Genomic DNA, 12661 nt, shown 5'->3' with positions numbered 1-12661 from the left:
GCAAACATGTTCAGGAAAAAAAATATTATTTTATAATATTATATCATAACAATTTAGTTCACATTTACTTTGATCTGCAATGGGATGGATGTTTGAAATGAATGAATGTAACCTGACTTTGAACATACAAACACATTCAAGTATCAGAAATGCATACTTGACAATCACATACATTTGTGATAACAACTTTTACAATAAATACAATAACAATTTGACAGACTAAATTATATATAAGAAAATCAAGAATACATGGTAGTCTAATAGCTTCAAAAATCATTTCTGGCTCTTTAGTATTGTACACAATGACAATAACATATGGAAATAAGTAGTGACATATTCATTGATATTTATCTTGATAATGTCAAGACAAATTTAACCTATAAACTTGATTACACAGTGATTTTGGTGATTTGTCTCTCCAATTGGCAGCATGAAATTTTATAGCTGAAGGGCATATACACTAGTACTCCTCAAACAATGAAACAGCAAGATATTGAAGGGAAGACCATTAATTAGGATTTGTGTAATATGATCATGTTTTCCATCACTGTTATAAGTTGGGTGACTGAGTTATGTGCTTTTCTGAAGAGATTTGTACAGGTTTTAGCTCAACTAAACACTCAGGATCAGTCGTACTTATGGAATGATGCAGTGTCTGACCGTGCGTGTCTGTGTCTATGTATGTATGTGTGTGTGTGTGTGTGTGTGTGTGTGTGTGTGTGTGTGTGTGTGTGTGTGTGTGTGTGTGTGTGGACAACTTAAAAAATCAAAATGATCTTACGAGTGATGTGTGATTTGGGTTAAAAAACTTAAACTCATAAACTGCTAGACAGGTATAGGTCTGAAATTTGCTGGGAACTTTCTTAAAGGTGTTTAGGTGTTCACAATAATTTGTCCATGACAAGATGATCCCATCAGTGATAGTTCCAAAGCTACTGCGCAGTTTGGGCTGAAAGTTAATGGGATGCATCTGGGGATGTGTAGATGAAGCTGTATTCATCATGTGATGATCTTAACAGCGATATGCAAATAAGTCTAACTTGGTGGGAATGTTGCTAGAGGTGATATTCTGCAGTTAATGTTGACCACACCCTTAGCAACAGTGAAATGACGATGCACATTACAAAGATAACAACAGGGATGGGTAGGTAAGGGATGACATCGAAATCAAACACATCGTAATTACGCGTCATAACGAGCGTAGATACGCATAATTTTTTATCGCCAACACACAATAGTGATTCTCACCTTCCGTGTTTCCAATGATGACATCGTCTTCTATCGTAGTTGATCGTAGTTTGTCATAATTTTTGATCGTCAAAGAAAACCACGTACTCCAGTCAGTAATGTGCTGATGAAACTAGTACTGTACATGTTTTTATGAGTGCAAGTTCATGGGCGATATTCATAAAAAAAAAACTATAAGATACGCACGAAATCAAAGTTTCAATATTCAGTAAATCTTTTCACGAACATGACGGTATGTATTCGAAATTTATTGTGATGGACGCATGGACGTAATATTGTAACAGTCCTGGGTTAACAGTAAATCTTTGAGGAAGATTATTGTACAATTGTGTGACTTTCAAAGCAGTTAGACTTTCTTTTTGGTTTTTGCACGTTGACAAACTAACAGTACAACTTACAAGCTCATGCTTGACGGCCATGGTAGGGCCAAGAAATACTGTTGAATTTCCGGGTTGCGGAAGTGCAGTTTTGACTTTTATATCATCAAATAACGGGATTTGTTTTATATATTCTAAAACAACAACTAATTTTTTGTGTTTCTCAGTACAGTAACATTCCTAAATGATGGGGTTGAGTTGAGAAATCGCAATGTTCGGCAACACGTGGCGTGATGCATGATGTCGGTAGATAAACATAGAGACGCAAGTGATGAACGTATTCAGTTATTCCTAGCCCGAAATTTTGTTATATAAATGACGTTTTTTAGGTGAATTCTAAATCAATCAAATCAAACGATATATTAATGCGAGACAAGCTTTAGTTTATAATTTGTTTTTATGGACAATGTTCGAATTCAACTGACGAATCCTGCGACTCGAATCTAACATGATCAATGCACCGTTCACCAGCCAGACGAAAATGGTCGACATGTTTGTTGACTAGCCGAGAAGTGCATAAGGAAGTTGTGAGGCAGTCCGAATAAATAGATGTAAAATCCGACGTTTCGAATAAAAATTCTTCTTCAAGGTATTTTTAGGCAAGACATATTAGGTAAACATCTGAATATATCTGAAACACTTAGTTGACTAGCCGACTGTATGAATGCCATAGAAGGCATCTAATGAATAACATTGAAAAAAGTAAGCGTGAAACTGATTTGCACAGGAAAGAAAATCTTTTTGTTTCGTTTTTTTTTTCACGATGAAGACTACGCGTAAATGGTCGTAGTTTGGGCTTATGAATAACGAACAATAGGTGTTTACTTTTTATTGTCTACAACCTAAAGTACATGAATATGCGTTGAGACTTATGAATATTCACCGTAGTACATCGTAACTACTAGTAGCTACTCGTCTTTACTCGTTACGACGCGTAATTACGATGCTTTTGATTTCGATGTCGCCCCTAAGTGACTAAAGGTTCATAAAATGTATGCAAATATGCCTAGCAACAGGACCGCACCCATAGCAACAGCTAAGTGATGGTTTATATTGCAATGATGAAAAGTGGGAAGGGTGGGCAAGTTACTGAAAATTCCAAAAATGAATGCAAATATCCCTAGCACCAAGGCCATGTCCATAGCAACAGCCGAATACAGTTGTGCTGCAATGCCATTAGCCCTATTTTTGAAATCTACCTGCACCGGCAGAATTAATTAACTTTTCACCACTCGCAAGTGGTGTATTTTGCCACTTGCTACTCGCAACTTTCACTCGCATCATGCATATTTTGTACCTTGTACCTGGATAATTTGAGCCCTGGAAGTAACCAAGCTTGTATTTATGGGAGTCGACAGGTTGGCCAGACGAGTGTAAGCCTAGCAACACCATGAGGGGGGCGATACAGCACATGGCTGGTAATGATTCTCTCTGTGCAACCCTCGGAACCGCGACATTTTTTTAAGAGTCAGAAGCCCAGCACACATTCTCATTGAGACCTCAGAGGTATCAAGGTTTAACATTGTTGGGAGGGAAGTGGGTAATAAAGATTTTGAAGTAATCTGTAATCAGTAAAGTAAAGGCAGCAATTAATGGTAGGTGATTAGTGAGGTTATTACAATAGGCTTCTGTTAGTCTGTTATTCTGCAGTAAATATGTAAATGAGTTATGCTGTGTGCTGCAGTCACGCCACATCATCTGCGACGGTCTCTGCTTCCACCATATGTGTATTAACGCCACATCATCTGCGACGGTCTCTGCTTCCACCATATGTGTATTATCTTGGATTTGGTTCGTATTGCCACTGCCTCTTCATTATAACGGCCACCATTTTATCAAGTCATGCCTTCAGTACTGTATAGCGCTGCCACCTTTAGCACTGCCACATTGATGAACATTGGAAAGAATGTCATCAGCATCTCTATTGTCTAAAGTGAATACCAATATGGAACAAACTCAAGAATCTGAATATATGCAAGACCCCGGATACCAAGAGAGGCTGTACTGCCGGCAGACTGAAGCAACATATCCTATTGAAACGATCATCTGTTAAAGAACTATCAACCGACTGATTCTGTATCAGTTATGTCTTGTCAAGATTCCTGTCACTCAAAGCCTTAAACGTAAAACAACTGTTACAGAAACATTATTCACGAGTACTTAATTCAGTTGACTTGTTCTCCATGTCTGTAGAACTTATGGAGGTTCGTATAAAAACTCAATTGTCGTATGTCATATTTGTTGTCGTCTACCATCCTCCGCCAAACAAATCTAATGGTTATACCATTGATCATATTATCACCCATGTACTACTACCGTTGCTGACGCTCAAGTGGAACCAGTCTACACCATGTCAAATCACTTTCTATCAATCACCCCTACCTCTACAGAGACACTCGAAAATGTATAAGCATGAGATGTTTCAAAGGTTTCTCTGCTGATTATTTGCATCTGACTTCATTTCCCGTTGTACTCAAACACTGGAAAATGTTGATTATCACCCAAACTTGACTCACTCTATCATATTCTTCATGATACACGTGATTATCATGCTCCTCTGCGGAAACGATTGGTTCCTAACATTACTGATTACTGATTCCATCTTCGAGGAAAGCAAGGATGAAAGCTGAGAGAGCCTGGAGAAAATCTGAACTGGAAATGCATGCCAAATATACAGAGAACTTCAAACAAATGTGCAAAAAGTTAAAGCTGCCAAGAAAAGTTACTATGCCGGCCTGGTTGAAAACTGCTGGAGTTCAGAAAAAGCTCTTCACTGGACTTCATGGACATACAAAAACTCATACATTACCCGATCATAATGACTCTGTTGAACTTGGAGATTGGTTTGCCCAGTTTTTCTATGCCGATGACTCTAATTTGTCTTTCCCCCTTACAAATTACGATGATACACTTAGAAATCTTGAATCATGTATTTCCAATGTCAGAGCTTGGATGTCTTCAAATTTTCTTTGCCTTAATGACAGATAAAACTGAATTTGTTATTTTTTGCTGGAAATTATGACCCTGCTTACAATGGCACACAAAATATTCGTTTTGGTGATGCGTTGATTTCTGCCCAGTGTCAGGCAAAGAGCCTTGTAGCCAGCCTTGATTCTTGTCTCTCTCTGAATTAAGCCTCATGTTAGCCAGATTTATTGTTCTTCCATGTTTCATATTTGCTGTATTACTCCTGTACGTATGGGGAGTAAACAAATCAATATATTACTGCCTAACTCAAACTTCTATACATAGAGAGTGTACTCAAATGTCTAACCAAATATAATCATTTGCAAGCATTCTTGTAAGGAAGGTGACCTTTTGACCTTGACCTTGAACTTCTGGGTCAGTTGCCAGTATCGATCTATTCTTGTATATTGCATGCAGTCTGTCACATTTATGTATGGCCAATTTCTTTCAAAGTGATGTTTAGTGGTAATGCAGAACAAGAAAATAAATAAACAACTAAATAATGAACAAAATAAGAGAAACATAATTCATAGATTACTTTTGGTGTTGAAATAACTTTTATGTGAATGGTGGCCATGCTTGTAATGAACAATGAATCTTATTTGTAGAAATAAAATCATGATTTACTGTATAAACTGGAAAATTACAGTAGATAGTCAAGTGTGTATACTCCAATACAGTGAGGTGTATCCCTACCTTTTAGGTATTGGCCTTTGACTTTGACATTGACCTTCAGGATCATTGTCAAAATCAAGCTATCTTTTGCATATTGCAGTGACACTTAGTGGTATTTAAGTGTGCTCTTAAAAGCCTTTGTATCAGAATTTTCACCTTGACCTGTGTGCTCAAAGTCAAATATCAAAACAAAGTTCAGAACAGGTTTGTACACAAATAACATGCATGGGCCACTTTCATGCAAACCTGGAACAAATGTCAGGTATAGAAGTCAACATATGCACATTACTTTGCTTTGCTTTGTTACCTTCACAATAATGACCAATTGAGTGGCCAACAGTCAGAGGAATACATGTTTCACCCACTTACACAGGAAGCTTAGATAATAGATAGAAACCTCATTTGGATGTCTATCCTCGTATTATTCATGATGAGCTCTCTTGAAGTATGCATGTGTATGTCTGAATGCATGGACCAGTTTTGACCAAACCTGCCACAACTGTCAGATACTGTAGTACAAATATGTATACCACTCTATAAATGGTTCATCTAAATATATAAAAGACATATTTTTCAAAAATATCCCAGAGGAATAAGGAGAAACATTTGGAATGTGAAGGCTTGTTATTTACCTAACTAAAGAACTAATCAATAAACTAACTTGCTAACAAACTAACAAACTAATTAACTAACTACATGATGCAAGTTTTCACACTTCCAACAAATTTCTTACTTATTGCTATTCTGAATGTTTAAAGACAAATGTTACTGCCATTAATTAGGTCCTTATTGTGTATATAACTAGACTACAGTATCTGACAGTTGTGCATGATTTGGTTTATGCCGGTCCATTCATTCAGAGGTATACATGAACACTATGGATAATTTCAATTTCATCTAAGCATACATTTCAAGCTGAAGTTTTTAAGGTTTCAATAAAAAGCTCATCATGCATGGATGATAAGATTGTAGACACTCAAATGATGTCACTATCTATTAAGCTTAAAGAGTCAGTAGAGAAAAATACATTTTAATGACAAACATGTCCACCATTCCACCATTTTTGCCAAGGTCACAAAACAAAGTAATATGTATATGTACGTGACATTTGTCCTAAGTTTGGTTGGAATCAGCTATTCATGCCAGACATGTATATATATACTTGTCAGACTAACTACACAGTCGGTCAGTCAGTCAGTCAGTCAGTCAGCCACCTTGATTAAATTCTTCTGTTAGCCAGTAATTAGTGTGCTTGTTATAGTTGTGGAACCCCCCCCCCTCCCATTTTACTCAATGACAGCCGTCTTTTTAGTGAACAATTGTGATTTACTATTTAACTCAAAAGCATTAATACACGAAGACTATATTAATCTATTATCTATTTGAGGGGAGTATGTTGTCAATGGAGATGTTGTAGTTAAAAATCAATATTTACTTATAACTCAAAAATTGAAATACATACAGACTCCATTCGAGTGTCTGCCCCATATTATCAGCAAGCTGTCTTTTCAGATTTTGACCTTGACATTGTACTTCAGGGTCAGTTATCTAAATCAAGTCATTTCTTGTAATGAGTTTTAGAAGTATGATATGAGTGAGTTTACAGAGATCAAAAAAGGAGTGTGACAAGGATGTTTGTTTTCCCCGGACCTCTTCAACCTTTATAGTGAAATGATTTGTGAGAATTAAACGAAAACAGTGGTTTTGTAATTGGTGGACATAATGTTAACAACTTACGGTATGCAGATGACACAGTATTGGTTTCTGAATCTCAAGAGAAACTACAAGAACTGTTAGACAAAGTTGAAGAGGGGAGCAAGAAAAAAGGATTGTCAATCAATTGCATGGTGGGAAGCAAAAGTGAAAGCCCAAAGTTTGAATTGAAGGTTGGTGGAGCATAAATTACAGGCAACAGAAATGTGGTTTTACAGAAGAATGATGAAAATATCATGGCTGATCACATAACAAATGAGGAGGTTTTAAGAAGAGCTGGCACACAGAAGAAACTGATGAAAACCATTAGAGAAAAGGACAGCTCAAGTTCTTAGGACACATTATGAGGAAAGAAGGATTAGAAGAATTAATGCTAACTGGTCATGTAAATGGGAATTGCAGTAGAGGAAGACAACGCATGACATACCTCAAAAGCTAAAAGTAAATGGATGGAAGAACGAATTCCTAAAACAGAAGTAGCAGAGTTAAAAATTCTCAGAACAGCAAAGGACAGAAATCTGTGTAGATCCATGGTCACTAACATTCTTAAAGGATATGACAGATAGAGAGAGAGAGAGAGAGGGGGGGGGGGGAATATCACTTTGTTATTTTATGATGTCCGCTTTAGTATTCACATTCCACATGATTTAGATATATAGAAAGTTTGAGTTAAAGTCCACTTTAACTAAAAATTGATAAACTTAATAATAATTATTTATTAAGCAGGTATTTAAGTAGTGGATAGGTAGGTAGACCGACAGGTAGGTAGGTGTAAGATAAATATGTAGGTAGGTTGGTATTTAAATTATAGGTAGGTGGGTGGGTTAGTAGGTAGGTAGGTAGGTAGGTAGGTAGGTAGGTAAGCTGGTATTTAAATTGTAGGTAGGTAGGTAGGTAGGTAGGTAAGCTGGTATTTAAATTGTAGGTAGGTGGGTGGGTTAGTAGGTAGGTAGATAGGTAGGTAGGTAAGCTGGTATTTAAATTGTAGGTAGGTAGGTAGGTAGGTAGGAAAGTAGGTAGGTAGGTAGGTAGGTAGGAAAGTTGGTAGGTAGGTAGGTAGGTAGGTAGGTAGGTAGGTAGGTAGGCTGGTATTTAAATTGTAGGTAGGTAGGTAGGAAAGTAGGTAGGTAGGTAGGTAGGTAGGTAAGCTGGTATTTAAATTGTAGGTAGGTAGGTAGGTAGGTAGGTAGGTAGGCAGGTATTTAAATTGTAGGTAGGTAGGTAGGTAGGCAGGTATTTAAATTGTAGGTAGGTAGGTAGGCAGGTATTTAAATATTAGGTAGGTAGGGAGGTAGGTAGGCTGGTATTTAAATATTAGGTAGGTAGGTAGGCTGGTATTTAAATATTAGGTAGGTAGGTAGGCTGGTATTTAAATATTAGGTAGGTAGGTAGGTAGGTAGGTAGGTAGGCTGGTATTTAAATATTAGGTAGGTAGGTAGGTAAGTAGGCTGGTATTTAAATATTAGGTAGGGAGGTAGGTAGGTAGGTAGGTAGGTAGGTAGGTAGGTAGGCTGGTATTTAAATATTAGGTAGGTAGGTAGGTAGGTAGGTAGGTAGTCTGGTAGGGAGGTAGGTAGGCTGGTATTTAAATATTAGGTAGGTTGGTATTTAAATATTAGGTAGGTAGGTAGGTAGGCTGGTATTTAAATATTAGGTAGGTAGGTGGGTAGGTAGGTAGGTAGGCTGGTATTTAAATATTAGGTAGGTAGGTGGGTAGGTAGGGAATTAGGTAGGCTGGTATTTAAATATTAGGTAGGTAGGTAGGTAGGTAGGTAGGCTGGTAATTAAATAATTGGTGGGTAGGCCGTTAGATAGATATAAGATAGGTAGGCCGTTAGATAGTAGTAGGTAGTTAGGCATTGAGGGAAGTGGGTAGGTAGGTATAGTTAGTTAGGCTGGCAGGTAGGTTTTCTCCCTTCAATGGTTTGTCTTGACATACCTTTTTGTTCTTATTTGGCATGTTTGCTGGGCTTTTCAATGACTCAAAAAATCTCGCGGTTTGGAGTGTTCCGCAGACAAGATTAAATTCCAGCCATGTGCTGTATTGCATTCACCCTCATGGTGTTGTTAGGCTTCACTCATGTGGGCTAATCTGTCTACTCCCATAAATACAAGCTTGGTCACTTCCAGGGCTCAAATTATCCAGGTACAAGGTACAAAATATGCATGATGCGAGTGAAAGTTGCGAGTAGCAAGTGGCGAAATACACCACTGGCGAGTGGTGAAAAGTTACGCTTGAGAATGGTGACAATGTATCACTTGCGAGTAGTGAAAAGTGACGCTTGTGAGTGGTGACAATGTATCACTTGCTAGTATAAAACCGTGTCTAGCATTCTGTGGCTCTCACAGCTCTCATATCAACCCCAACAGGGACTTGGCCAGGAGATCGGTCCCGCTGGTTAAATAGTGCTGCTTTCCCGTAACTTTATCGATATAGCTAGTGACTACAGTGACTTCGAGCTTTGTCTTACTGTGGAATGATGCTACCTTGCACTGAAGGACTGCCCAAGCTTTCTGCTGTGAAATGGTGAGGTTCTCCATGGTACATTCATGTTGGAAAGAATGAGAGAAATGATCTTCCTCACCCTACAGTCAAACTTTTATACCATTTCTTTGTTATCACCCGGAATAATAGCGTAGTTGTTTTATAAATTGGCATAATAACATTTAAAAAATGTCGCAGAGTTGACTATTGTCTGCCGGTAGCTTTTTAGAGGTTGGAGGCGTGAATGGCAATTCTTATATTGTTTCACTAACTTTCATGGAACCGAAACGGTAATTATTCCATAGACAGAAGACCCTTTTACTCTCTATGGTTATTCAGACAAGAAGCTTGGATTTAAAAAAAAAAAAATTAAAAAAATGAATAATTATATCGACGCTGACAACACAGAACTTCGACTGAAATTCAACTGCGGTCGTACGTGATCAAATAGGTCATTTGAGTTCATTTGCGTTCCGACAAGTTTTACCCATGAGTTCGTGTAAGCATGGAAGTATAACCCCACAAGGTTTTTAAACAAATATTCGTGGTCTTGTAACAAACGGAGAGTTTATAGCAAACAATGGAATGATGACAACAGACTAACCGGCGATGTTGTTGAACGAAAAAACTTTATGATTTGAAGTAACTTTATCGTAAGACCGCCAAACACTGGCCGTAGTTTATTAGTCAAAGCAGTGTATACAATGAATAAAACTTGGGAGATACGAGGGCCTTGGTGCAAATTGTCAATCGACTACTTGATCACGGTAAAACTTGAGTGGAGTTTGTGGAGTTGGGAAGACAACAATTTTGGACATCAAGAAATTAAAAGACAATTAAGTTACATGTACGTGAATTCGCAACTAAGCTGGCCATTAACACGACATGGCTAGAACTAGCTCTGGGTGTATGCTGGGTTTTTCGACATGTCTCCAGAGCTACGGTAGAACCATGGATGTATTAGTGAGATATATCCATGGATGTACAAAGCCCAACGGGTCTTGCTCCGGATGTTTATGTAGCGTTGATCGACTCGAGTAGCGTTGAGCTATCGAGTAGCATCGTAAATTCATTCAGTGTTCTTGGTCGAACGCGACTACTAATACTTTCCTCATCCATAGGAATTTCATTTTTTATTCATCTAAAAAGCATGTCCCCCAAGACGTTTGGATAATGGACAGTTTACACACAGTGGCTTCGGGAAGTACAACGGTAAGTACAACGTTACTATTGGTACTATCGTACTTACCAAAGCCACCATGCTGCTACCTAGCTAGCGAGGCCAATCACGAGGCTCCAATCACTGGTAACACTGTCGATGTCATGCCATCACGATCATCAAACATCAAACCTTTAACCATTAGCCACTCGCAAGTCATACATTGTCACCACTCGCAAGCGTCACTTTTCACTACTCGCAAGTGATACATTTCACCACTCGCAAGCATCACTTTTCACCACTCGCAAGTAGCACATTTCGCCACTTGCTACTCGCAAGGTACGCCAGTGCAGGTAGATTTCAAAATTGAGGTGCACACTGTACATATCAATTGTCACTGGAAAAACTGTACAAATCTCCTCAGAATAACAAAAAGCACACAGAGTGGTTGTTTTTGATGATTAAGTTTGAATTTTGAAGTAAGAGAAGGATTTAATCAACATTAATTGATATATTTACTCATAGACCCTCCACCAACACTGCAACAGGATACACATCAAAGGATCTCTAAATGTTTATTGTATGATGTTTGTTTGCATACATTAAGCTACATAAGCATTTCCTGTCCATTTCTGAGTTGTTTACAGTCACTGTGACTCAATGATAGTTGCTAGCTATCCGACATGTTTTTCACTAAATTTTCTGACCATTTCGAAGTTTATAACTGGTTGAAGACCCAACAAGATATATAGTATTTTAGGTAATCATACATAGTCTTGTCGTGTATTTTGTTGTTCTCTGGTGTGAAAAGAAGAATAGATCACGTAAGCTGTCCATTGTTTGCGATTGTTGCAGTATGCTTTGAGTACAGTGTTTCGTTCATTAGGGTTGTTACTGGATTTCTCTGTCAGAAATGATTCTTGAAGTTTTGAGTCTATTTATTGATGCTTTTTATCACATGTTAATATTTTAGGCTGCCTTCATTGATCAGGATTAGGCGTGTTATCGTAACTACATCAAAATAAAATGTAAACATCCAATGCGTGGTTGCCATTTTACCTCTGTTGTCGTGGTTGATATATTCACGATACATTTCGTCAAAAACATGTCTCCGAAACGATTTCAAAACGAGTACTAGACTTCAAATTTCTGGTTGCTAGCCAATTGAATTTGAAACTTTACATCATTCTCAGATGAACCATGACCGAACTAACTGAGAAAATGAGAAGTACTCCAACTTTGACTTGAGAGATTGTATTTACGCAGATTACCTTTCAAGTTGTGGCTCAATTTTAATATTTGAATGAATTGTAACCCATTATGTCTTCTTTGATTTGAAAAGTGCAAATCTGTTATGTTCTTGAGCGTAGTACATGTGCCGGTGTTATGCAGGGCTATTAAAATGGCATAAAAATACATGGCATTGTAGAAATGTACAAAATTTATAGACATACCAGTTCGATCGACGATGTGTTTCACAAAATTGTACATCATTCTTCAAATTCTAGAGGCATGCATAGATTTCAAAATGTCTCGCGCAATAGTCGCGGAAAAAATGGCAGAATTATAGATTTGTATCTAAACTTCCAGCCTTTCTCATGCTTGTTGCATGTGTCGGCCACTGTTGGCATGTCTTCGTATAAGGAAATTACATATTTTCATCATAATTGTACGTTATCATTTACATGATTTTGTATGGTTTCATGCCCACTCTTGTTCAATTATCAAGTCCTTCCTTGTGTATACAGAGCTGACAAAAATCAAAATTGTCGTCAAAGACATGGGAAGATGCCATACCATGATGTGTTGTGGTCATCAACATAAATAAGCATAACCGCGTATAATCTCTTCTCATCTTTTTCGAGATTTTACATGTGATTTATGTAGCATCATGAGGTTTTTACACTCTTGAAGGAAGTCTTCATTACTGCTATAGTAACAGGATTAATTAAACTTAATGTATGCAAACAGAGTTCGTTTCAGTGGAAATGATGTAGTTGCATACCCCGTTGGTGGAGGGTCTATGATTTACTTATT

Source organism: Glandiceps talaboti, chromosome 20 (genome assembly GCF_964340395.1).
Source record: "Glandiceps talaboti chromosome 20, keGlaTala1.1, whole genome shotgun sequence".
Lineage (NCBI taxonomy): Eukaryota > Metazoa > Hemichordata > Enteropneusta > Spengelidae > Glandiceps > Glandiceps talaboti.
Note: the sequence above shows the minus strand (reverse complement) of the source record.